This window comes from Passer domesticus, chromosome 6 (assembly GCF_036417665.1).
Source record: "Passer domesticus isolate bPasDom1 chromosome 6, bPasDom1.hap1, whole genome shotgun sequence".
NCBI classification, from domain to species: domain Eukaryota; kingdom Metazoa; phylum Chordata; class Aves; order Passeriformes; family Passeridae; genus Passer; species Passer domesticus.
In genome coordinates this window covers 33,252,965-33,278,926 of record NC_087479.1, presented here as the reverse complement: position 1 = coordinate 33,278,926, position 25,962 = coordinate 33,252,965, and the positions used below count along the sequence as shown (strand labels likewise).

Here is a 25,962-nt window from a genome sequence, read left to right as displayed (position 1 = left end):
AGAAACGAATCTCTATAATAGCCATTCCTCATCAGGGACTCAGCAATTTACAAACACAACATATCCCAGCAACTTCAGATCCCCAAGAGTAGCAGCCTCATATTTTGCCCATGTTTGATTGGCATAGTTCATAACAGAAGGGACAAACCTTGGTATCAAATACCAAAAGCCTGACCAAATGACCTGCAGTGAAAAGGAAGCCTCTGTTGGCTTTAAACAGTTACATAGCCTAAGAGAAGGAAATCCAAATTCTTCTTATGACACAACCTAAACAAATCCTCAAGGAGATAAGGACATTTGTATAAGAAACAACTGGAGACTTTAAAAACAAAGGGGAGAAACAGAACAGGTTTTAGATTGTTAGCCATTGTTAACCAAGCAAATTAGAGCACACTGCAGAAAGTCGTGAATTAGAATTTGAATCTTGACTTAAGAAAGTTAAGATAAGCTAGGGAGTGTGAAGAACTGGCTGCCCTTAGGTCACCCATGCAAATAAAAAGATAAGGACCATGAACACTGTCTAAATAAGAAAAGTCTCCACGGTAAAGTTGTTGATGGACAGGTTTACTCAGAACCAGGCAATATACACACACAATCAGCTACATAACTTACAATTTACAAAAGAGTCTCAGTGCTGTCACCATCACAATGTATTATCAAAGTGCCAAGAAAGGAAGGAGTAGTTAGAGAGTCCACTTAAAATGCAAGGTCTTCCTTTAAATACAGCCATTGTTTTTAAAGCATTTTCATCACCAAGTAACTTTGTTAAAAGCAACACCTTTTTTTTCAGAAAAGACATCAGCAAAAATCAAGAGGATTGTTTATGCAACATTAGTATCATGGTTTATCTTTAAATGTGTCAAAGAACTGCCAGGAAACTTTGGACAGAATGATCCATCAACTGATCTTGTTCACATGAAGTTAAAATACTTTCCATCAGAAAACTACCAGCTTCTCTGATATATCAATTCTCTTCTTGAGAAATAAAAATTATAGAGGCTTTTCTGCTGGAAACAAAGTTAGTAAACAAATGTTCACTCCCTCCCCCTTATTTCAAAATTATCCAGTTACACTGGCACACACAGAGCAATGTTCTATAGCAGTCATATTGATACCACCATGAAAATGTAAAGCTCATCATTCTCACATGAGTATTCAGGTAAGAGTCCCAACCTTCTGGGCTTCTATTCACACTACTGAGACTTGGGGATGCATGAAACTCCTCAGAACACAGGATTAGGCTGGAACATTACTTTCAGTACCATAGAGCTGCTGTTCTCAGAGCAACCAAGTTTGAAAGCCTTGAAGCTAATCTTGGCTTACAGACTGATTTCTAGGACAAATTCACTAGTAAGTGCCCTCTCTATCATCCAGTGTTGTCCTTCTAGAAAAGTTTTGCTTTTCAGCTCCTTCCTTATCTTTTGGCCCTTCTCTCACCCTTAGTGCACAAAAAAAATACCTGCCCAGCACTTGCAGTCATTCAGTTATATGGAGATTAAGCAAAGAGGGAAAAAAAACAAAACAAAAAAAAGGCATGTGTTTTCCTCATTCTACCCAATTTTTTATTCTGAATCAAGTACAGTTGCTTCATAGTGATGCTGAGAAAGGAAGGCCTTTTTATAGTAGTATTACATTTAACAAATGCTTTGAGAGGTAATTCTTCACTCCAGATTTGCATATGCTCATTTAACAAAATTACTTTTAAAATCCATTCCTTGGAAGAAGAAACAAGTCTATGCATCTGAGAAAGAAAGTCTTTTTTTCCCTTTTGTTGTCAGTTTAAGCTAGCTGAGGTATCTCTAGAGTACACTAGCAAGATGTAACGAGACTGGTGCTTGATGATGCACTTCTTCCAAAACCCCAACCCTGAGGGCTTCTAAGCTACTATTTTAAAATATGCTAAACTATTTCATTAGAGAAGCAAGGCACTACACAGAGATCAAACAATTAAAATATATCTGTGTATATATTTGTTTTTTCTGCAGATCAAGGATGAATCTCCCAAAACATCTGCACTGCTGCCAACCTGAGACAAGTAGACACTCAGCACAGCATCACCAATAAAAGACCTTCCCACAAAATGATCTCCTGGAGTACAGAAGTAACCTTAATATCTGCTGAACTTTTTTGTAAATGTCTTTAGCACAAAGCATGAACACAATTGTAGTAACAGATATTTGTCTTCTGCTTCCAACTTTAAAGGACATCACAGATGTGCTGAGCTTATTCAAACCTACGGAGTCAGCAGTTTTGAAACAATGCTACAAAGGTACTAGACACACAGTGACCACACCATTAGGTGCTGTAACTGAAAAGAGAGATATTAAAGAGAACCAGAAAGGACAGGTCTTCATGTTAGTTGCAAGTTCAATAGGGATGGAGTACAGTTGTGTTTGACTTTTGGGGTTTTTTTTTTTAAAGGGAGCAACCACAAATTTACCAATACAAAGATGTTAAGAATTGAGCAGGTGACAGCTTAGCAGTAAAACCAGGCCTCTCTGACACGATTCATTTAATTATATTTTCTTTATTATAATTCTTTCAACTTCAAAACAGCTTGAACTTGAAACAAGGGAGCTCCTGTTTCCTGTCATTTCACAACTCATAACCTGCAGGGCTGTTCCATTTAGACTAAAATGTTAGAAAAGTGATCATCAGTAAATCACTACACTGTGCACTTAAAAGTCTCAAAGAGAAGAGCTGGAAAGCAGAGACAATTCACATAAAAACAGAGGGGAGCAGATAATTTGCTGCTTATGGCACAGGAGTGGAAGTTAATACATCTGGGTTCCATTCCATACATAAAATATGGATAACATCATGTGCTTTGCAGAAGGGAAAAGTTTTAGTCATCAGCATTTATAAAGCATTTTGAGATCCCAAGGTAAAATATATTAACAAAGCAGAAATTACTGTGTGTTATTTTACTTCGCAAATTACTTTACAGAGCAAAACAACAGCTTAATAAAAATACAGTACCCTACTCTCTCAAAGCCTCTGAAAATTGGCAAGTATTTCCAAATATCCATATTAAAGTCAGATTACCAAAAAAGAAACCGCAAACCAGCAGGAGTAGATATTGAAATGTAAAGATACAAGATACATAAATCTTGATTTTTAAGCAGAGATCAAACATGTTCAAGTCATTCACTCAGTCTCTTAATTCAATCATTGACCTTAAGCATTGACACTCCTAAATTATGTTTTACAAAAACAAAACACATACTTTATATGGCCCACATAGGAAGTCAGCTTTGCTTCAGCTAATCAATAAAGTTTTCCCTCCATGAAAGCAGAAAATAATCCATGGCATAAGCGCCAACCACCTAGAAACCAGCCTGAATTTTACTGAAAATATTTTAACAACTCAACACTCAAATAGCCAAATGGCACAGCATACGATCCTGTTGAGACACTCACAATACACAGAGTGTCACCATACAATTTCAGAACGCTTTAAATGTTTGCCCAAACTGAGTAACACCCACCTCACCAGAAGGCTGCAAGCATCTGCCCTTCTTGTTCTTTAGCCCAGCCTTTTTGTACCCCTCATGGTTCATGCACTGCACCTGTGTGCTCTTTGGTGCTTGGTCAGTGCACCTCAGCACTCCAGGTCTCATTCCCTTCAATGCTGCTCACCTGCTGCTCACAGCTGCAGCCCATTGGGATGAGGCTCAGCACAGCCCCACTCCCAGTTACCACAAACTGTGTGCCTACAGCAAAACACATTTGTCTTTCTACCTATCACACCTGTTTTTTAAATTAATGGTCTAGAAGCCAATCCCTCTCTATTTCACCTGACTTTAGCAGTAGAATCCTCTCCCAATACCCTTCCTCCGAAGTCCCACACAGATAAAATTTAAAGCTTAACAGTACAGTAATATACTAATAAAATATCAAATTACATCAAACACCACATCTCAGCCTGACCAATTTTAATTCTCATTATTTGCACTCACTACAACCAGGTAGGTGAGGTACTCTTCCTAACATCCCAGTACAGTCACTTGGAGCTTCAGTATGTCTACTGTCTCTAGAGTATGTTTACTGTTGCTTGGATGCTGACTGAGTAGTAACTGCCCTTTGCATCACTTTTTATTCTTTTTTTCTCCTCCCTTCCCTTATTAAACTCTCTTCATCTCAACCCATACAATTTTCTTGGTTTTGCTCTTCCATTTCTCCCCCATTCCTCTGAGAGGAAGGAAGCAAGCAATTGGTGGGTGGGTAGCTGCTGGACTGGGTCAACTCACTAGAGAACACCATCAAGAAAAGGCAAAAAAAGATATTTTATTGGTAAATCAGTGTCTGAGAAATATCCCATTTTGATTCCAACTGCTTTTATAAAACTAAGAAAGAAGTATTTCTGATATTTTTGAAAGCACTGAATAATTACTCATATACAAAGACATCTGCCCTCACTGTATTGCTTCCAAACTTGACTCAAAGCTGGTTCATCTGAATGGAAATATCAAAAAATTACACACCAGGTCCTTGAGAACCTTAAGTTCACAGAACAGAAGTTCTTGTGTGCAGAGAACGTAAAGACAGATGTCACACAAAGAAAGTCTAAAACCAATCACGGGCTTATAAATGGTGCTCAAAATTAAAAGTTTAGGAGAATCTAGGAAGGAGTTGATATGCCTTGCTGAGAGCTGTTGCAAACAGGTATGTATATGCACTCATGTGGAAGAAAATAACAGATAGAAATAAGTAGAAAAGGAAGTTCCAGAAAATGTCTAGAACTGCCAAAGAAAATTTTTGAGAAAAGTATTGACTGATAGTAACTCTGAAATATTAGCAAAGAAATTGTCTGTCTGATTTTGCTGGCAGTCAGGCAGGAAAAACTTGGTCTATGACTTATAAATAAGCAGCTGAACATCGAAAAAACATGTCTCAGTTTCTCCTCACATGGCTATCAACCTGCAAGAACCCATGGTTTTGGCTAAAACAATTATATCTTTCTCAATAAATTTAAAAACCATCCTAACTCTGTTTTAAAAGGATTTAATCTATTCTCAGACAACATCAGACAGTGTTACTTACTTGTGACCTAGAAATTGCTCCTCAAATCAATATAATTAATAGTATCATCCTTGAACTTCTGAAGAGATTTAGAATCTAGGGAGATGATATGGGTGCAATTCAGAATAGGAAACAACACAGTGTGATAGATGAAGACCTGGCCTAAGACAGTGCCCCCAGGCTTTCAGATCCATTACAATGGGTCAGAATCCAAGAGATGAGATATACACAGATTAACCAGTTTCTTGGGGAGTGAACATTGTCCTTCTGAATCCTTTCTGACTATCTGACAAACAGCAGCTACCATCTTTTCATTATATAAGTAACCAAAAATCAACTTTTAATTAAGAAGACAAAATACTTCCCGAGTACGAAGTAATATTTTGAAGACCTCCCATAACTCTCCCTTTATTAACAATACAACTTATATATCAAACAAGCTCCATTTAATTAACAATAAGGCTGTGGAACAAGCTTACAATGGTCCAGGAAATACAGTCATAAAGATGCAGTTTCACCCCAAGTCACTATTTTTAGAACCTAATTTTTCTTTCCAGACACAGGAATTAGGTGGTGCCAGTGGTTCCATTTTCCTTTTGGTTTGCATCCATTACAAAAACCAAGATATAAACACACTTAAGAGCATGAAAGTACACAACTCTAAACTGTCCACAAAAAAAAAGAAGTGGCCAAAAAGACAGAGAAGAATAATACACTACACTGTACTGTATTCTTCAAAGGAGGAAGACCAGAACTTAACTGTAAGGAGCTTTTAACTTAACCAGCTACAGGAATTTCAATACCTACTTAATGCTCCCCCTGGCCATGTGATGCATTTGTAACACTAGGTACTATCAGGTAAACGTACTGTTGATTAAAAAGGTTTCTGAGGTGCTGGTTTGAAGCATAAGAAAGCCATCACAGTATCATTCAGAAACAAGCAGTTTATTCACAGGAGTGCTGAGATTTGGTTTCAGACCAATATATCCAAACGGTATATGCATTACAAGGGAGAAGAAGTAGGTTTCCTAATTAGGTATTAGGAAGAAATTATTTACTGTGAGACTCATGAGGCACTGGAACAAGTTGCCCACATAGGTTGTGGATGCCCCATCACTGTAAGTGTTCAAGACCAGGTTGGATGGAGCTTTGAGCAATGTGATCTAGTGGAAAGTGTTCCTGTTCATGGCAGGGTGATTAGAATAAGATGGCCTTTCAAAGTCATGTTTCTATCATTCTGCTCAGCCACCACCCTCTATACACAACCAGGCAGAAAAGAGAGAGGCTACACTCAGGTCTGGATATTTGGCATTACAACCCGATGGGCTGTATGTATTTTTCTACTCCAAATTATTGTCCATGTCACACACACCCCTGTGAGAAGCTCTGAGATAGCTATGACCTAATTTGAAATTAAAGAATTTTTTTAAAAATAAACTGAAAGCATTTTCTGGAAGCCCCCAGGATTGCATAATGTAACCTTGGGAGGATGCAAGGAGTTCCAGGCAGCCGTGTTACAGATGTTCGGGATATTGCCAGCGTTCGAACTTCGTGTGTGGGCAGGGGAGGGTGTACTGGGGAAAGCACTTTAAAAGGAAAGGATACACACAACACAGTAGTAAAACATGGCTGTCTTAAGTCACACTCATGCCACTGCAGCCTGGTTCTAAAAGCTTCTGCTGAGTGATTACCAGAGCCTTCTCGTCACTCACAGTACCTGTGACAAGCCAAGATTGGGATGTTAATTATTCAGCCATTTACAAGAAAAACAAAACAGAACATGCCTTCAGCAAAGACGTGAAGCTCCAGGTGAATGAAGCCTTGCTTAAGAGAAGATTTGCTTCATAGAAATTCAATTTCTGTATTTGAGACACCTGGAGGATATCATTAGGAATACATTCAAGGTGGAAAATGCCTAAAGGGAAGTCTTCTATCAGAGTGGGGATCTTTCCCATCCACCTGCAGTGAAGAGCACACTCACTGATGCCTGCGGAAAACAACACACAGTAACATTTATTTCGGAAGATAACCATGAGTTACCAGGCAATAAGTCCCCACGCAGCTATTCCATCTACATAAATATATTATCACTGGATTTATTCCTCAAAGCCATAAAGATCAGCAGGACAAGACACAGATATTGCGGAGGACCTCCTTAAAGGGAAGCCCTGGCCCTAAATTTTCTCCTGGCTCTTACTGTGAACAGTATTTTATTCCATGATTTTGTTGGCACTAAACATCTGAGAGAAGGCACTCACTCTCTTCTTGGGAAATTAGGAAATGTATTAAGCAGGGCCATTTCATGGATTAAGAACTTGCAGACTTCTTCCTTGGAAGTTAAGTTATCCAACATGTTAGGGGATCCAAGAGTCTCTCATCATTTCCTGAAACAGCCTTATACTTGTGAGGTAATATGTGAATCCCAGTGTTCTTGAAACACAGTTTTAGGACAAAGAATATCTTTCAGGCAGGCTGCTAGCATGAAACAGAATAAGCTGTATTGGACCAAGCCCACATATGTCCATATAACTTTTGCAGGCAGATGACAAGGCTGTGTCCTTAACAGAGGCTTGTTCTATCAGCCACCCTAAGCTGATCTCAACACAGCACCATGTCCAAGCTAATAAATGCTCCTAAGTTACTTGAAAGACAAATGCATCAAAAATGTTTCCTAACTGCCTGAAAACCCAAAGCACTAGAAGCAAGAAATGTTACATTATTACAGTTCTACTGCAATTTAGCAACTTTGCCAAATAACCAAACTGTTCTTTTCCCAAGAAAATGCAACAAATCTATTCAAATATATTTAATATATTTAACTATTTAAGTTTAAATAAGTGAAACCAATAATGTTTTAGCTTTGGACTAAGCAAAAAGTAACCATATTTTGCTCAACATAGTGGGCTGGGTAAAGGAACAACTAAAAAATGAAATTTTTATTAACCTGTTTGTTAAATGTACCTATTCTTTTTCTCTCATTAGACCCTTACTGATCTCTAGAAGTGAAATTCTTTCAGAGTTGCTTCTATAGCCTCTAAAAGTACATCACTATCTAAGATAACTTTTTGTTTTAGTAACTTCTAGAACAGGAATCCTCTATCTCAGGGCTAAATTGTAAATGCCAAGCATTTTTCTGAAAATGTAGGCAGACATCACATTCTACTTCTTTTGTTAACCTTTCTTATTTACATTTAAATATTCAAGATCAAAAATCATTATTGAAAATAATCCCTCATTTCTGAGATTCTCGGTATTAAAAGAAAATATAATAACCAAGGCTACCCAAACTCCAAAACCTACCAGATTTATCAACATTTATACTAACCAAGATAAACTAACTTTGTTTGGTTTATCAAAAGGCATTCAAACTTGTTGAAAAGTTTGAATGCCTTTTGATAAAAAGATTGTGTTTTATTACTTGTTTGGCACTGCACTTAGATTAGAACATGACCAGAATTTTCAAATCAACAAAAATCTCCAGTAAATTGCCAGCACGCTTCAGCACAAAAAATAGCATGTAATGTCAAAACATGATAAGATGATGCTGATATGGTCTCACAAAGGTGTTGGGGTCACTTAAAAACTGACATCTATTTTTTGTACTCCCATTTCATTATTTCCAAACTTTTGGTTACCTTTTAGTTTCCATTTCAATGGAAAGTGAATTATTCTCTGTTGGTATGTATGATCTTATGGTTCAGATTAAAAAACTAATATGGGTTTTGAATTAATATAAAATATTTGCATTCACTCATTAGTTTTCTCCAACTTTAAAATAAAAATAAACATGAAAAGTCATTACTTACAAGTGCATCTCATATAAATGTCTGTTGCCATGTTCTGTGACCTTATGCATTTTTGCAATGGGTACAAATTCTATACCATAATGCCTCACCAGTGAGATGAGGTGCATCTACCTGAGCAGTCTCAAAATTCAGCCAGACTAGAGGTCAACAGCTGTGATCATCATTTTGACCGCACCCTTTTAAAAAGAGGTGAAGAGGTGACCAAAATGCATTTACCTGAGAAAAACAGCTTCTGATCCAAAGAGCAACAGAATATATTTTAAATTTGTATTCAATACAACTGCAGTGTAGTTTTTGGAAAGTGACACCTGAGAGGCACATATGGGCCACAAAAGACAGACATTTGTCCATTCAATGGTTCAGGTTTAAGTGTATCATATAGTCCAAGCAGGGAGCAAAGCATTTATTATTTTTCCTTTCTTGGAGCCATTTGTCTTTGGTAAAGATTTTGACAGCTGTCCTTATTTTTCTCAGAAGAGCTGATGTAAGAAAATACCACGAATTTTCATATACATATTCTAAACAACTGAAAGGAGCCTTGTAGTCACTAATGAAATAATCACTTTATTAAGAAAGAATATTCAAAAGCACTAGTCCTTATTGCCTAAGGAAGGGGACTAAAGACTACATCACAACCAAAAGCTCCCAGCTATCAAGTACTGGAACAGGCTGCTTAGGGAACCTCTTGAGTCACCATCCCTGAAGGAATTGGAAAGATTCATAACTGGGACTCTGTTTAGTGGTGGACTTGGCAGTGGTGTGTTCATGGCTGGACTCTATGACATCAAGGGTCATTTCCAGCCTCAATGATTCTATGATTAATACAGCAGAAACCACAATCTGGCCATATATTTTGTGTGCATTTGTGATTTTCCAAGAAAAAAAATCCCTGCTTAGTGCGATATGCAGCTCAAAAAGATAAAATTACATAACTCTTTAAAGCTAATCAAAACTGTGAGCTATGAAAACTCTATAAAGGAATGTATTTCCCTGTGTTCATTCCCAAAACAGCAGTTAATTAAAGCAGTTGTTCTTTTACATATACTGAGATGCTGAACCCTGCAGAGATAGGATGTCTGCTAAACTCTTTGCCCACCGAAAATAGAGATACATCTCCCCTATAGAAAATATAGACATATCTCCCATATCCTTCTGGTTTTGCCAAACTGGCTACAAGTTTAAATTTGCAGAACTGTAGGGATCACACCAAATGAACTGCTCATTATTCAATACCTGTACTGCTCTGAGACTCTGACTCTTTCTGCTTTCTAAGCTATAGGCTTACAGCCAGTCCTGCAAATCCACTAGGGGGGAAATTTCTGGAATAAATCATTTCATATGGCAATATTCCTCACTAAGACAATAAAATACAGCAATTTCCTCTGGGGACTTCTATGTCATCATGGAAAAAGTGCACATCTGTAGTGGTTTAATAATACATACACTGCATTTACATGAAGGCTTTTTAACAAAGATGCTTTTAAGTTCATCTACTGGACTGCAACGTGTTTCTTTTACCAGGTCACTATCATCTACCTATCTATAAATTTTGTTGGACAACTACAAAAAATACAGTTGTAGCATGGATGAGGTTTTATAGCAATGAAAAAGGACAATAGTGACTGCAGAACCATTAATTTGATGTACTATGGGTCAGTAATGCCAAAAAACAAATGTATTTACATTCTTACACCGGCCATTACCAATAGAAACATTTTATTACATTTCTTACCAAAGAAACTGGAAACCTGCTTTGTTAAAAAAAAATTAGTTACAGGTATTTGTTTACTAAAAACATAACATTCAACATACCTGTAATCTACCAAAACAACAAAACAAAGCAAGTTTTCCAAAAAACACAAAATTAAGGTAGGCAACTTCTCTGTCAAAACAATGAGAGTTAAGAAATATCCCCCTCTTGATGGGCATGAAGCTGGTAACTGACAGAAAAAATTAGCACCCAAACTAGTTCATGTACACCACAATCAGAACATGCTAAACCACAGTGCAGCAGCAGGCCAAGCAAGATGCAGCTCTTTTTTCAGAGTCATACTTGAGAAAAGCAAGCATTCATCTCTCATACACAACCTTAAGTTGGTTATAAATTGATTTCTTACGAGAAGTTTCTTTCAAGTTTAGAAGCTACCCTTAAGAACTGCAGACAGACTTTCATTTTACATACTTATTTTTGTATATCACGATGCCAATGGCATCATGACCATTTTAACTCCATCCACACTACATACATTGCCCCCCTCTCTTTTCAGTGAGAGGCTTATGCCAGTCTTACAGACAAAAGGTAACTGTCCAGATGGATGCTACAACTGAATTGGAGGATGAGGGGCAGAATGGAGTAGAGGGAGAGGTGGGAAAAAGTAACAGTAAAAGATTTCCAACAGTGAAGGATGAAAGAACATAAGCATCTTGGGTCCCGTGAAGACATTTGCTACCAGAACTTTAATCTTCCTTCTGTGGAAACAAATTCAAGAAAAGAAAATCTAGATGAAAACGAATTATGCTGAAAGCCTAAAGACAAAAGTGAAAAAGTTTTATATAAGGAAACAACTTGAAAAAAACAAAATTTAAGAATTGTGAGTGAAAGCAAGACAGTTAAGGTGAAAGTATACTTGATGCAAACAAACACAAATCTTATAGTAGTTCCTAACTTCTTAATACTGAATAATAAATTACAGAGACATAATAGTTAATAGAACTTAAAGAGACATTTGGAACAACAACAACAAAATTTCGTACATGAGTAGTTAGTCTTCAAAACTTCCCTTAAAAGATAATGATTTGGTGTAAGAGATTGACTTACAAGCTTCTTTAATATTGCTGCATTTAAGAAGTGAGATTCTGCCCTATACACCTTTCAGCAGATGTGTATTTTGCTCCTTAATGACATTATTCTAAGAAATAAAACTACTGGTATTTATTTGGTGTACAATTTCAGATTCTATAGGAATACACATTTTAAACACAATAGAAAGTAAACAAGTAATATCTTAGATTACCCTAATGCACAATAAAGAAATAAAGATAACAAACAATATATCAGAGGTAGAAAGACTTCCCTCATTTGATGGGAACTTAGAGGACTGGATTCTGGTAAGAAAGAGAAGTCAGTCTCTCCCTGCCAGATGGATCTGATGCTACATGTTCATTTTTCTCTAGCACTACTTGACATTGACATAACTTTTTACTTTTGTTTATTCCTCTACAGGCTGTAAACAGACTAAAAACTGGAGAACTATGCTCAGCTTCCTAATTATAACTGGGATACCTGGCAGGATCCTTCATCTAACTATGTTTATGGATGCATTTACTCTGCATTCATTTTCATCCCTCTAATGTAATCCAAGGTATTCACCAATTTAGTTCACATGCTATGCATATTGAGCACATAAAAAACAAAACCGGAGGGAGCTCCTACCTAACCAACATCTCTAGAAATCCTCTGAAATACATTTAACACGATATGCAGTTTTCATCTGTATGAAACAAGATGATAATATTCAGCTGAGGTGGGAACTTAAAGCCAAATTCACAGTTTGTAAAGACAGCTCATATTCTGTCTGTAATTGTCTGCATTATTTTGCATGCAAGAGTCACCAGGAAAACCTTAGCACCACAGTGAGGCAGTGTGTATTGTAGAGATCTGTTTATCCCCAGCCAAAGACTAAGGTACAGTTCCTATTAACACTGATAGGCCTGTTTCATTAACACATCAGGCCAATGGTATCTCCAAATAAAAATAAGACAAACTTCAGAGTCAAGGAAATACCCCCCTTCAACAGAGGTCCATACAAGTGCTGTTACATATTGCACAGTGTAGACACAATAAATGCCCAAGGCTAACAGTGCTGCATAGCACCACACAATCACTTTGTTGCTTCAAGTCCTAAACAAGTCCAACAGGTTCTGTGCAGTTGGTAAATTCCCCATTGCAGGAGAAGTGTGTGTATGCATCTGGACATGAAAAACTTGCTTTAAAAGTAAATTCTAGGAAACTAAGCAGGTGGTAAACTACTGACACTAATCTTCTGGTCTTCCCATCCTACTTCATCAGTTGCCTGGTCTACTTTAACAACTCCACATTACAAAAAACTAAAACAAATTCACATTTCTAATTCTCCACTAGGTACCTTATTCTAGTTTTACTTAGGCCCTGACAGGAAAGCACTATTCTAATGTCTTTCATAAAATATATGCAGCACATACAGAAGGATGAAAGGAAACTGTCACCCATCACCAACAGTGGAGTTTAAAACAAGGAAAAGTATCTGAACTGGCAAAACTCAGCACAGTCCCTTAGTAACAGAAGGGTTCTCTGTGATACTGCTGTTCTAGCTGACAGGCTTTGGGGTTTTTTACAGGAAAGAGAAACACTTTGAAAAAATAATTCACAGTCATAATTACAACAGATGGAGAAGAAGTAATATTTGGAACTTACTCACAGTAAGTAATGTCAGACTTGAACCTAAGGTGCTGAGAGGTCAACAATATCCTTGTTCCTTTTACAGTCTCAAGACTGATGCTCACCTTGTAACCAGACTAACCACAAGAGATTTTAGAGTTTAAAAATAGCCTTCCATTACTTGAGCATTTAGAAAATATAGCAATGACAGATGAATATATGCTTGTTGCAATAAATAAAACTCCTCAAACAGATAATGACCAAGCAAGTATTGAAATTAAAAGAACAATAACTACAAATTATGCTTTAGTGTTAAATTATCAGATGGTGCCAGTTTAGCAAGGGAAGATGAATACTTTTCAACAGTCAAATGAATAGTTAAAGGATCTGGTATCATCTACAGCAAAACCTTAATCTTGCCCTTTTGCTTTATTGCTAAAAGGAAATTACATTGCCCTGTAACTTCAGGGCAGGTCACTATACTTAAACAACAGCACTACAGTATTTTTATTTCTGACTATCCTATCTTTAAATAAACTAATAGCCACACATTTATCTTGTATGTACTTTTTCTCCCCATACCTACAACCTTCTTATTATTTTGTATTTAATAAAAAAAACAACAATCATCTATGAGGGTCATCTGTCAAACAGAACAATATTTTTCAGCGATTAAACACTAATGGTAAGCACCCAAACACACATTTTAAAGAGACTGTTTCCTTGCACAGTGAGCACCTACAACCTTTTTGCAACTTACACAGCCAAGAAATGTATGTTAAAGGAAATCTTACTGGGCAGACTACTGGACTACTGTTTTACTCAAGTATTATTCTCTGTGAAATACATCCTGCTGCTTGAAATTCCCAAACTTACAACACCCATTAGTCAAACATAGCAAAGTACCACTAAAGCATTCAGGAAACCAGTGATGTTTACTTTGAGGTTCACCTTCAAATGAATAAAGAATCCATATACCATTTATACTGGTTATCTTTGTTATGAAACATTTTCAGGTTTAGCCCACTGGGCATGTTGAAATGATAAATCATGTTTGGCTGTACAAAACAAACCTCACTCAGATTCAAATGCCCACAGGGAAAATAGCATCTACCTAAAACAGCACAATATTTTAGCCATTCCTTTAGGTTTTAAACCTAGGCTGATTCTACTTTAATACCTACAAATTCCTCATCTTGGACAAGTAAATACACACACCCCCTTTGTTTCCCACTCCTTTATTTATTCTTCTCAAACCTTCCACTCAGCCAGTCTGTCTTGAATATGAAAGACTAAGGGCACTTGACAAAATACTAAAAGATCTGCTTTATACGGAAAAAAGTGGCAGGGTGAGGGGGAATATGTAATGCTATTTTGCTATTGTTCTTAAATCTCCCATTGGTGTTTGCATTTCAAAACATGAATACAGGATACTAAAAAACGTTAAAAGCATTCCCATTTTCTTTCTTCCTTCTCCACTTACCAGCTGACATCCAATTAGATTTACAAGCAAGATGTTGTTATTCCATTAAGTGCTACAGAGGAATGACCTGCATCTCTCTGCCTCATGTTTCAAATACTTAAGACTCTGTAGAACCACAGTTTGAATCTGTGTCAGGATGCAAACAAAAGCGAGTTTACCATATGAAGATCTTTCGGATGAGGCTTTAAAAACTTACTTTCCTCTACTGACTGGACAATTTCACAGCTTTTCTAATGAAATCAGAAGATGTGCCCAAATCATTGGTCATATTTGTGCACTATTTGATTGCCATCTCAGTGACTGCACTACTGTACAGATCTGACTGCAGTACTGTAACTGGGCAGTATGTGCATAGTTGCACATATATGGGTGAGCTTAAGATGAAATGGGTGCAGAAAATCCATTTATTTTTACCACTGAGCTTCAAGAAGTTACTAGCATTTATAACCTAGTGAAGACAAGCACCTATTCAGCTGCATCTTTCATTAGCAGAAAAGATGCTCCTTTAATTACACTGAGGTACCCATGCCAGGCCTGATAAAACCAGCATGACAGGAACAAGCATGACTGGTTTGACACAGACAGCTGTACAGTTGTAGCTCAGTGCAAATGCATCCAAGGACACTGCACGTTTCTTAAGCGAAAAAAACATGACTCCCTTTCCATTAACAAAAAAAAAAAAATCACACAGACAATTAGCTCCCCACCAAAATAACATCACTAGTGATAAATACCACCTTACAAAGTGAAAGTGTACTGCAGGACCTAAGCTAGCACATTTTGTTGAATGGCGCAGGATTCATTCCAGAGTGGCCAGACCAAGCAAAAGCAAAGAATGGGAATGCATGGTAACAGCATGGCTGTTCAACAACAGCATGCCAACAACATGGCTGTGTCATGGCTATCAGACAGAACCAGGGCTGGGAGAGAGCACAAGGACAAGGCAAAAATCACACTGAAACCCACAACACCACCACATCTTTTATGCCATGATAAGGGAAACACTGAGTAATTCTCGATTCTTCACATCAACTCTCACAACATTCCTGCAAAAGAGGCTCTCTTTTCCATCCATTCAATCTTAAAATTATACCTTTCATATGGGTTTAAATCTGTTTAAGATTTTGCTCATCTTAATTCTGAAATGTCCTCCCCATTCCCTCCAAACCTACTGCAGTTACCTACAGTGAACAAGCTTTGCACTTAATTTGCATGGTGCTATGAGAAGCTATGAAAGCTAAATTAAGCTGAGCATTGGTTCCAAAACAGAATATTTTAAAAGTTATTGATCTCACATGAAATGTCTTTGAATTATTTAAAAGCATGTTTTGCTGACACAATTTTCAAAATTCAAAGTCACATTATGTTTTTTTAACTCCCATGTCTTTTTTTTTGGAGGTCTTGCCCATGGAATTCTACACTGCAGCATATTAATGAAACAAGCTAATAGCATTCCAAGACTGGACAAAAATAGACAAATTACTGGAAAAACATCTCATTCCTTAAATTAGTTTACAATTTCTTTTGTATTTATAATTTTTTTCACAATAGATCCAACAGAGGCAACAGAATTTTATATATGCCATGCAAGAGAGAGCTCAAACACTTTATATCTAAATTTCTCCTGTATTTGGAAAAATCATGCCTTTTTTGAGTCTCCATAATCACTCTGAATTCAGTCCAGACTTTGGGTTACATTAAAGCAATTTCTGGTCAAGGCATAGGAAAAGAACAATGCAATTCCTTAATCTTGCTTTTTCAAAACCTAGAATGAAATTGAGTCACTCAGTTGCAATACTATGAACTTTTACTTAAAGATTACCAGAAAAATATTGTCCTGCAGGTCTCTAAAAAAGTCCAGTAATCAAGATAATGTGTAACTTACAATGAAGTGCTTCATTAACCTTCTTAGACAGTGGCAGTGTTTTCTTGCTTTTCCTATTTTCAATGTCTCAGTAGAATTAACTTTATTTACAAGGCTGTGGGCTTTTTTATTTCACTTTTAATGCTTGCTGTACATGTAATAAAGACCTTATGAAAGCCAAGCAGTCAAAAGCAATTTTGCATTTCTATCTTTGTGAAACAATTAATTGTTTAACCATTTTTATTTCTGCCAGAAATGAAAGCCTTTGGTGAAGCTCCTGTATAAGTCCCAATATTCTGCTTGCAAGCCTCTTCTCTCAGTGCTTTCTTCTAGAAAGCTTGTCAGACAGTCAAAACCATACTCAGAGAAACTGTAGGTCCTTCAAGTACCTGAGTCACACCTGTGGCCAACTGCAAGATCAAAAGAGAAACAGTGAATAGAAATCTTAGAGACTGCAAAGTTTTGTGGTTATATGCCTAAAAAACTCACACTATTACACTCACCCATCCCTGTAGTAAGCAAGAGCAGAATCAATAGATTGGTGAGTATCTGGAACAACCTTCTGGATGGAGGCTTTTTTTAAAGCTCCCACTGTGATGGAATAGGCAATAGTACAAAATACTTACTCCTTTATCAAGGCTCAACCTGGTCATATGACTTTACTTTTGATTTCAAGTCACGATAGAGTGAATACAAGCCAAGAATACTTTATCCTCTTCTTCAGTGCTGTGTTCAAAGATCTCTGGCCTAAGGGGATGCATTTCTATGCAGTTTTCTGAGAAAGGCTGGCACACCTATAAACAGCTTTAATTTGAATGATAAGATATAAGGGAAGGCATAGTAGAAACTTCTTGCACCATGAAAGAACTGGGAAGACTCCCAGTCTTCATGCTGTCTTAAACCATAACCCTTTCAATTCTTGGGTAATCACATATGACCATATACTCACTCACACTATCATTTGTACTTCAAATTACCAGAGACACTGAAAAAGCCTGAGCCAAGTAAGATTATTTACTTCCTTCCAAGCCATCCTACAAGCTGCTGGACTGAAATTCTTTAAAAGCAACAGCAAAGCATCACTTGCAGTACTATGTAGGGATTATGAGATTCCTTTAGCAAGCAAACAGTCTAAAATAGTCTATTTCCAAAACAGTTAAAACAGTAAAACAATTATTTCAATATGCAAGATGGGTAAAGATACAATTTTACACTTATCTTGTAGCTTTTAAAATATTATTTTATTTGATTTGGAACCACATGCAAGAATTCCACCTCAGTGTCAGGTGCTGGGAACCACTATCATAAGAATAGCTTCAACATGAATGACAAACCCCACTCTAAGCAGTTAAGAGTAATCAGAACTGTTGTAATAAATGCATTTGTTACATCACAAAAGTTTAGGGGCATATCCAATGTGGCATAGCGTTTGTGAAAAATACAATAGGGTATGCAATTTCAGAACAGCCAAGACAGTATTCTTGCTAGTTATAACCTATTTCATTGCTGCTCTTCAAAATTCTCAAGAAAGATTAGTTTTACAGGAAAATGTCCTGACTATAACAAGAAAAAATCTCTCAAAGGAAGTTCCCATCACCCGAATCGTAGACAAGAAGCATATAAAGGTTACACTATTTAAGGTGCACACTCATATTTTTAAAATACTGAATATCTGTTTGTCGCCACTTCTTCCTTAGGTTCTGTTGGGTAGCTTAAAGGCTATAAAGACTTGCAGTTTCATTGTTTAAATGAGAAAAATTTACTTGATATATTTCAACATATTCTGCTATACCATGGGATCACCTGAGACTTGAACTGATTTGGTTTTTCATTGTCATTATCAAAGCTAAGATGTATAATATCACAGAGTAAACACAGAATTACGAAAGCTAGATTCCACCACACTTGAGAAGAAATCCAACACAACTATCTATTTCATCAATGCAAAATGCAACACATGCAACTAGATAACCAAACCAAACAAACCCAGAAAAGGTATTTTTGTAATGCTGCTAGTAAAATAAACAGCAGCTAAAATTCACCAATAAGGCAAAGCACTAAAAGAGGCCTCCTTCCATCCACCTACTAGCAACTCCAGTGACCACGAGGCAGCTGCATTGGGGAACAAAACAGGAAACACAAAACAGGCAAAAAGAAAAGCTAGCAGAAAGACATATCGTGGTAGTATTTAATAAATAGGTAGCTGTATCACTGATCAGGCAAATTATCATGGAAAAATCAGAAGCACAGCCTCCTTCACTTGAAGGAAAAAAAAATAAAAGAATGGTTGCCAAATAGAGATCACAAGTACAGCATGCATGCATTAGCATTTTTGTGCACTGAACTGTATCAGAAGCTCCAGAAGTTTTCTGCGTGTTTATAAAATATAAAAGGGCACACATCCAGTCAGAGACAAGAAAAGCTTAATAGCAACATAGCTTAGATGGATTCTAAAACATCCCACTTCTAGAAGCAAAGTTCAAATCTTGGTAATGTCAATATAAAGTTTTATTTTTCTAAAGCAGATAGACCAGGTTCCTATAGCATTTTCCATATTTGCCCAGCAGCTTTTTGGCAGCAAAATTTTTTGGATAAGACTCCAAAAACTTAAAGCCTTATTTGGTTTATGTTAATATTAATGTTTCATTACTTTTCTTGAAGAAATGATGGTTGGCCTGGTGCCTCTGACTTAAATTGCCATTCTCTTTCTAAAGCTTGTAGTTTCTTCCCATCAAAGAGGACCTGCACAACAACCGTGGACTGTACTAATTAAAGCCTGCTAGAAAAAGAAAGAATATTCATCAATAATACAATCAGAGTAGACTTCTAGCATGCTTCTGCAACATTCAAGTTGCAGATACAATGTGAAAAATGTACATGCAAATTCCCTTGTGCTTAATCACAAAAACAACATGATAAACTGAAGCATAGAACAATCACATAGGAAAGGAAAATTCAGATGCCAAGGTAGGAGTAAATAAAAGATTTTTTAAATAAGTAAGTACTAAAATTGGCTAGTTCATTCAGCAAGGCAGAGAAGTGCAGGAAGCTGTTGGGAACAGCAAAAAGACTGCTCTTCCAATAAATCTGAAGTCACATGGAAAGAATGGGACTAATTCACAGTGAAGGAGATAATCTGCCTCAGGCATCTTCACAGATTTCTAAAACAATTCTCAACTACATCCTAAAATGAATGTGAAGTTAGCAAAGATACTTGAGAATAGAGAAAGTGATTGGGACAGAAGAGGGAAAAATGAAGGAAAAGAGAGGATGGGAGAGATGGAAAAACTCACAGTAGAAAATAGGAAGTAGGAGTGGCAGTCAAAACCTTTCCCAACAAAATAAAAACCAGAAAGCATAAACCATATTCTACATTAGTCTACAGGCTGAAAAGGAGACGAATTAAGCAACATACTGTGGCAGGTTATTGATTAAAATCTTAAAATTTAAATCGAGTTACTAGATCAAAGGAAGACTAATTAAAACAAAAATCAAGTACAGGGTGTGCAATTCCTCTCCTTAATTACTCCAACCATAAACTTCAGGGCTTCACTAAGTACTTCACATTAGCTCACTTCTTCCACAGCTAAGCTGTTCCAAAGGCAGCAGCAAAGGGATGGCTGCCTGGAATTAAAACGAAATGCCTCTAAGTTCCAGTATAGTCTTTGTAAGTGGATGTGGGTTTTCTCCAACTGGCAAAGCAAAAAGGCACCTCCTGCTGGGAAGACTCAATCGAAGAGGAAAAAGCTGGCTTCTTGGAAGGAAAAAAACATGACTAGCTGCTAAAAGGATTTTACTTTCTAACCTTAATGGAGCATCCTCAATCAGGCACAGATGCAGCTACATCATCAGAGGTCTTGTCCTAATGGTGAAATGAAGACACTATGCTAGTAGACAGCTATAATAATTTACACCCTCAAAATTCTCTACACTTTTCTATTAATTATGTTTCTATCCAGTGCACAGCCACAAAACCTGTCACAAAGAGCAGTACAGAGAGATGAAACCCACTGGCAAATACTCAATGCAAAATAAACCAAGATGTAAGCTCCGTGGAAAGTCGCACTGTTCAAACTCAGTGCCAGGTAACATCTACTTAACACACAGTGGTTTTTTTCCAATGTAGTGACAAATCACATAAACATTAGTACAGCATACATAAATGTCTATATCATGTGCAACTCGGGTCCTTGCCCAAAAGCATCCCATGGACGTGGGAATAATCCAGACTCTTTTCCCCAGCATTACAGGAGCTTTATCTTCTTCTACAGTACATAAAAATTTTGATTGGGCAGGGCCAGCCTGATTGGCAGCTCACCTGGTGTTGACTAACTATGGGGCCTTGGCTAAATGTGTATCCCAGTGTTTGAAAGTCATACCACCCACTGCTCTTAGTGTAGTCTTTAACAGTCCATTACACCATTGCACCTTTCAGAGCATGGTGCACAATAGGAAGTGTGTTATATCCACTCCCAGCTGTGTTCTGTGGCCCGAGTGTCTATGAAGTGGTTTTGGGGTTCATTATCTGATTCAATTCTTTCTAGAGTACCATGTTGCCCTAACACTTGCTTTTCAAGGCCCAGGATAGTGCCCCATGTGGTGGCATGGGACACAAGATATGTTCCTAGCCATTCTGTGGTTGCTTCCACCATTGTCAGCACATGCTATGACAGGTTTGGGAGAGTGTGATAAAATCAATCTGCCAGATGTCCCCATACTTACATTTCAGCCATTGTAAAACCAGAGAGGCTTTACTCACTTGGCCTGCATTCCCAAGCAACCCAACTCCAAGAAGCCACAGGGCCAGAGCACCGGGGGACTGCTACAAGCCACACACCACCTATGGGCTGCAGCCTCAATCACAAGGACCTGGGTCCCAGGAGAGCAGCACCAGGGAGCAGTGATTGTGCACACCACATGTCCCATGCCCCACCATGGGGCAGGAATTTGGCACTGGGCTCATGCAAACATGGCATGGTGCAGCTTCTGGAAGCCATGGAAGCACTACTGAGATCTCTTTGTATTTTAAAAACATCAGTTAAATAAAATAAAACAAAAAGTTAGAACTCTGTTCTCTAGTAAATAAACATCCATTTTTGGCTTTCAAACAGTTTTATGAACCCTAAAACCTGGAACTGACAGTGTGATAAAATAACATAGGAATACAACACAAATGAAGCTCATTTCTAGGTCTACTCTGTCAGCATTTTCATTAAAATAAGTATTATAAGACCATCAGCAGAAAGGCCAAACAATGAATCACGGACTAAGTCTGACTAAATCTTCTTAACTCAGCAATAAACCTTAGTGCCGAATCATAGCGACAGGATATCGTTGGAGAAGTCCACACTGCCACTCCAATTCTGAGCACTGTCAGTCTATTACCTAATGCTACTACTGAAAGCTGAGAATTAACAAATGACCAAACAGTACTGTCTAAGAGTACATCACCAAACACTGCATAAGGTAACTACTTTGGAATACCCTAAATCAAATATTTACCTTTTGATTAACAGAACTACCAGCATATTCTTAGCCTTGGTTATCAATCTTAGCCACAGTAAGGAACACGGTATTCAAACTGTTCTGATAGTAAGACAATATTGTTAGACATCCACTTTCTTAGCAGATTTTTATCTTTCACCTGCTATCAGAGGTCACATCACAAATGTTCTGTGAGAGTAAGCAAGGCTAGAAAGAACGAAAGAACTTCTATTAGGGAACAAGTTGTAAACAACATTTTATGAAACCAAACACTGGCAACATGTTTGAAGGGAACCCGGCACTATATATTTATGATTCAGACTGATTATGATTCCTGTTCAGTTTCCTTTATAAAACTTCAACAAACTCGAGGACTTGGAAATGGTCTGCTTGTACTGAAAAAGAATTTGTGCATGGTTTCCTTTTTTTCCTAGGAGTACTTAACTGTCAGAAAATCTTTGAAACTGTTCTTTCATGAAATGTGCCTATTGCTACAAACAGCTAACTCTGTACCTGAGTTTGGCTTTCTTTCCTACATCATAAAATTAGTAACTCAAGTGCCATCTACTGTGTCTGCACTCAAGTGAAATGGAACACAGTGCCAAAAACATAATACAGAAATAACTTATCAATTTTATGCCAAAATTGATATATATATTCAAGCATTGTCTTCCATGCAGATTAACATACATACTCAGAAGATCAGACAGTCACTTTTGTGGTATGAAATTCAAGTTAATATAATGGTCTAAAGCAGATCTTCATATTTTCAATAAATTAAAAACAGAATAAAGAAAAAACCACAACAAATTAGCCTGGTTTTCCTCTCATCTTGATTATGCTCGTAAAACTTCCTGTTTTCTTTCACAAGATCAAGTAACTCAGATATGGGAGTAGAAAAAACTTACAGCAAACACCAGAAAAACAGCATTTGTCCAGAGTCCCCAGATAACTGTCACGAAAAGAAACTGCATTTTGCTACACAAGGCTTTAAACAGAAAACACATGGTATCTCAAAAATCCCTGGATTATTAAATCCTTTCTTTTAAGTGTACTGCTTTATTAGGGGAGAATTCCAACACTTCTCTTGAAAAAAAGCTTCATATAGAAGGAAAATACAAGTAAAATGTTACAAGAAAAAATACAGCTTGGAGTTATTCACACAGCTTTAACTATCTCATACAATGTCCTCTATTTCTTGATGTACAGAACTGTGCATCAAAATGGCTTTGCTTCAGCAAAAGCAATACTCAAGGCAGGTGTCCTTGCAATGTTGCAAAAAAGTTTGCTGGTGGATTCCTCACAGCTTTCAGTTACATCCTTTTTCATCACATTCTATTAAAAGAGGGCTCATGGAAACTCACTCCTTTTTCTCCCCAAGATCCTCAACATGCAAAGACAGTTAAAATCTGGGGCTAGAATTACCCCATGAGGATTATCAACTGCAGACCATGGGAGCAGCTCTGCTGGGATGTTAGGAATAGATGGCAGGTTGGGAGGAGTAGCAAATCCTGATCTTATACTTGCTTATTCTGCTGTAATTGCAGACATGTGGGAAGCAAAAAAAAATAAGGTCAGGGCTTCAGAGCTATAACCTCCTTCTGCAAACACAGCTCACTTCATTTGTAGTAGATGGAAGAAACAAATATAAAAAGACTTTCCTCTAATGTTGCTCTTTCCAGAAGAGCTCCCTCTCCAGCTTCACTGGCACATACAGAGACATGATACACAATCCTTTAAAAACAAAATAGCCACTCTATCACTGTCACCACAGGGAACCACAAACACCCAAGTTTAGGTGCCCAATGGAATCCAACCCCAGAATGGATGAGAGGCTGCATTCAAATGCCATCTGTGCTCCAGCATTCCTTTAAATATCAGGTTTTTTAAAGTTCAAACATATACACAGTTATCAAGTAACAGGGAAAATTCATCCAGACTAATAAAATATGAAAGGTTGCCTCCTACTTATTGGTTCCAAAATAAACACGACAATCAGCATGTGTGATTAAACTTTGCTTCCAAACTAAACACTGTGTCATGCACACAATTCAGGGTTTAAAATACCACAAATATTCTGAAGGGGTCACAAGGTACATAAAGGCAAACATAAGACCATTTTACAGCAGGAAATTTGGCAGAGAGGTACAAAGGGAGTGGTTGGGGGGAGGGGGTTGAAGGCTTGCTGTTCTGCAAGAAAAGAAGTACAATATGGTGCACACCTGGTTCTCCTTCAGCCCTGATTACCACTGTAACTGGAAGCACACACAGCTAGAAGGAGGGCCCTGCACAGATCTCAAAACCAAATTATTCTGATGTACTCCAATGTCTGTTTGTCAAAGCACCATGCTATGAATACTCAAGTGTTCAGTCTGAGCTGACAACAACCCTTTTCCCTATCAGCTGTGTTTTGGATTTCACGCTCATTGCCAGAGGGTTCACAGCTGGGAATTACATACAGGTCATGTGAAAGCCCCTTTCTTTATAACAGTTCTATTCTCAAGCCTTACTCTGCAATAGAGGGCAATATCTGACAACATATTCCAGCTGCCTCATCTTCAACTGGATTCACCTTACAAAGATAAACTATGTCTAAGAGAACAGCCAAGGCTATGTCAGTTCCCCTTTGCCCACTCCCCAAACTGCAGAGCATTTGCCTAAAGCACTGCACATTCTTCCATTTTCAGGCTCCTGCATAGTTCCAAACTGAGCCTTATGAAAAAACTGTTGCACTTCTGGGTGTGATTTTTCTCTGGCAGCATATATCCTCCCTGATCTGTACAACTTCAGTATTTCAGGGAGAACTTTTCATGATTCGGCCAACATGGCTCAATTTTGATTTCCAAGCCATTACCTTTCTCTTCTCTGAATTTGTGAGCATCACAGTCAGTTTGCAACCATAAAGGCTGGAAAGAACAGAGAATGATAGAGCTCACTTTACATCCAGGGAGAAAAGGATGCACTCACTTCAGTATCTGAACTTCTCATTTCCACCAAGCAACAGGCAGAAAGCCAACACAACTTTGTAAAGAGAAGTTCCTCTCCCTTTTGGGTGATGAAAAGGCACCACCTTGTGGATGTTGCCCTGTGTGAAAGGCTTCATCAACTGGCAGAAAAGATTGCAGTATAGCCAATCCCCAATTCTGTCAATGAGACCATCAAAGATATGTACCATGAAAAAAATCACTGCTGAATAACAAATACCAGAGCATGTTTGAGCTAACAAAACACTCTGCCTAACTCAAGTGGGTAATTAAAGCATTGTTGTGTTCAATCTCAAAGTGAATACTGAAGTTCTTCAGCTAAATCAACTTCGTAAAATCTTAACAAGGGAAGGAATTTAACTTACAACGTAAAAATTAAGCTTCTCTACAACCCCACCTGTATTTTTCTCCAGCAAGCACTTATTAGATACTTATTGCAAGAATCTAAATTAACAATTTATTTGATTGTAGAAAGACTACCGGTTTTCCATAAGCAATAGACAAACAGCAGTCACAGTCAAAAGCAAATTTAATCAGACCCCGTACAAAATACACACTCAATACCCCAGTCTGAAATAAACCACCCAAAATCACTGTAGGACAGTACACTGCACATCCTAGTAGGAATATCATATTTATTTCAGTCATTGAGCAAACAACATTTGCCACAAAGAATTCTTCAGCCACAGGCCTGTTCATTAAAGGTTCTTTTTCCTGTGCATATCAAACATGAGCCAGGGGAGATACCAGACAACACAGCTGAGAATATAATCCAAACAACTTCTAGCTACTAGAATATATGTTTTCCTATCAAAAAGCCATAAGCATCTTCTGAAAAGTTATTGATAGAATACAAAACTAAAGACAATGGGCTGATGCAATACAAAATGAGTATCAGAATG

General features: G+C 37.5%; 1 protein-coding gene and 1 long non-coding RNA gene across 35 annotated transcripts in view; one reads left to right on the top strand and one right to left on the bottom strand.

Moving 5' to 3' along the window:
• Nucleotides 1-25,962, bottom strand: part of RAD51B (RAD51 paralog B) — a 404,685-nt gene that overhangs the window by 314,080 nt on the left and 64,643 nt on the right. The gene's annotated exons all lie outside the window — the stretch shown is intronic.
• LOC135303064 (uncharacterized) lies at nt 18,051-21,589 on the top strand. Its single transcript, XR_010364598.1, has 3 exons — nt 18,051-18,232; nt 20,552-20,677; nt 21,322-21,589. It is a non-coding gene; the product is annotated as an uncharacterized LOC135303064 (long non-coding RNA).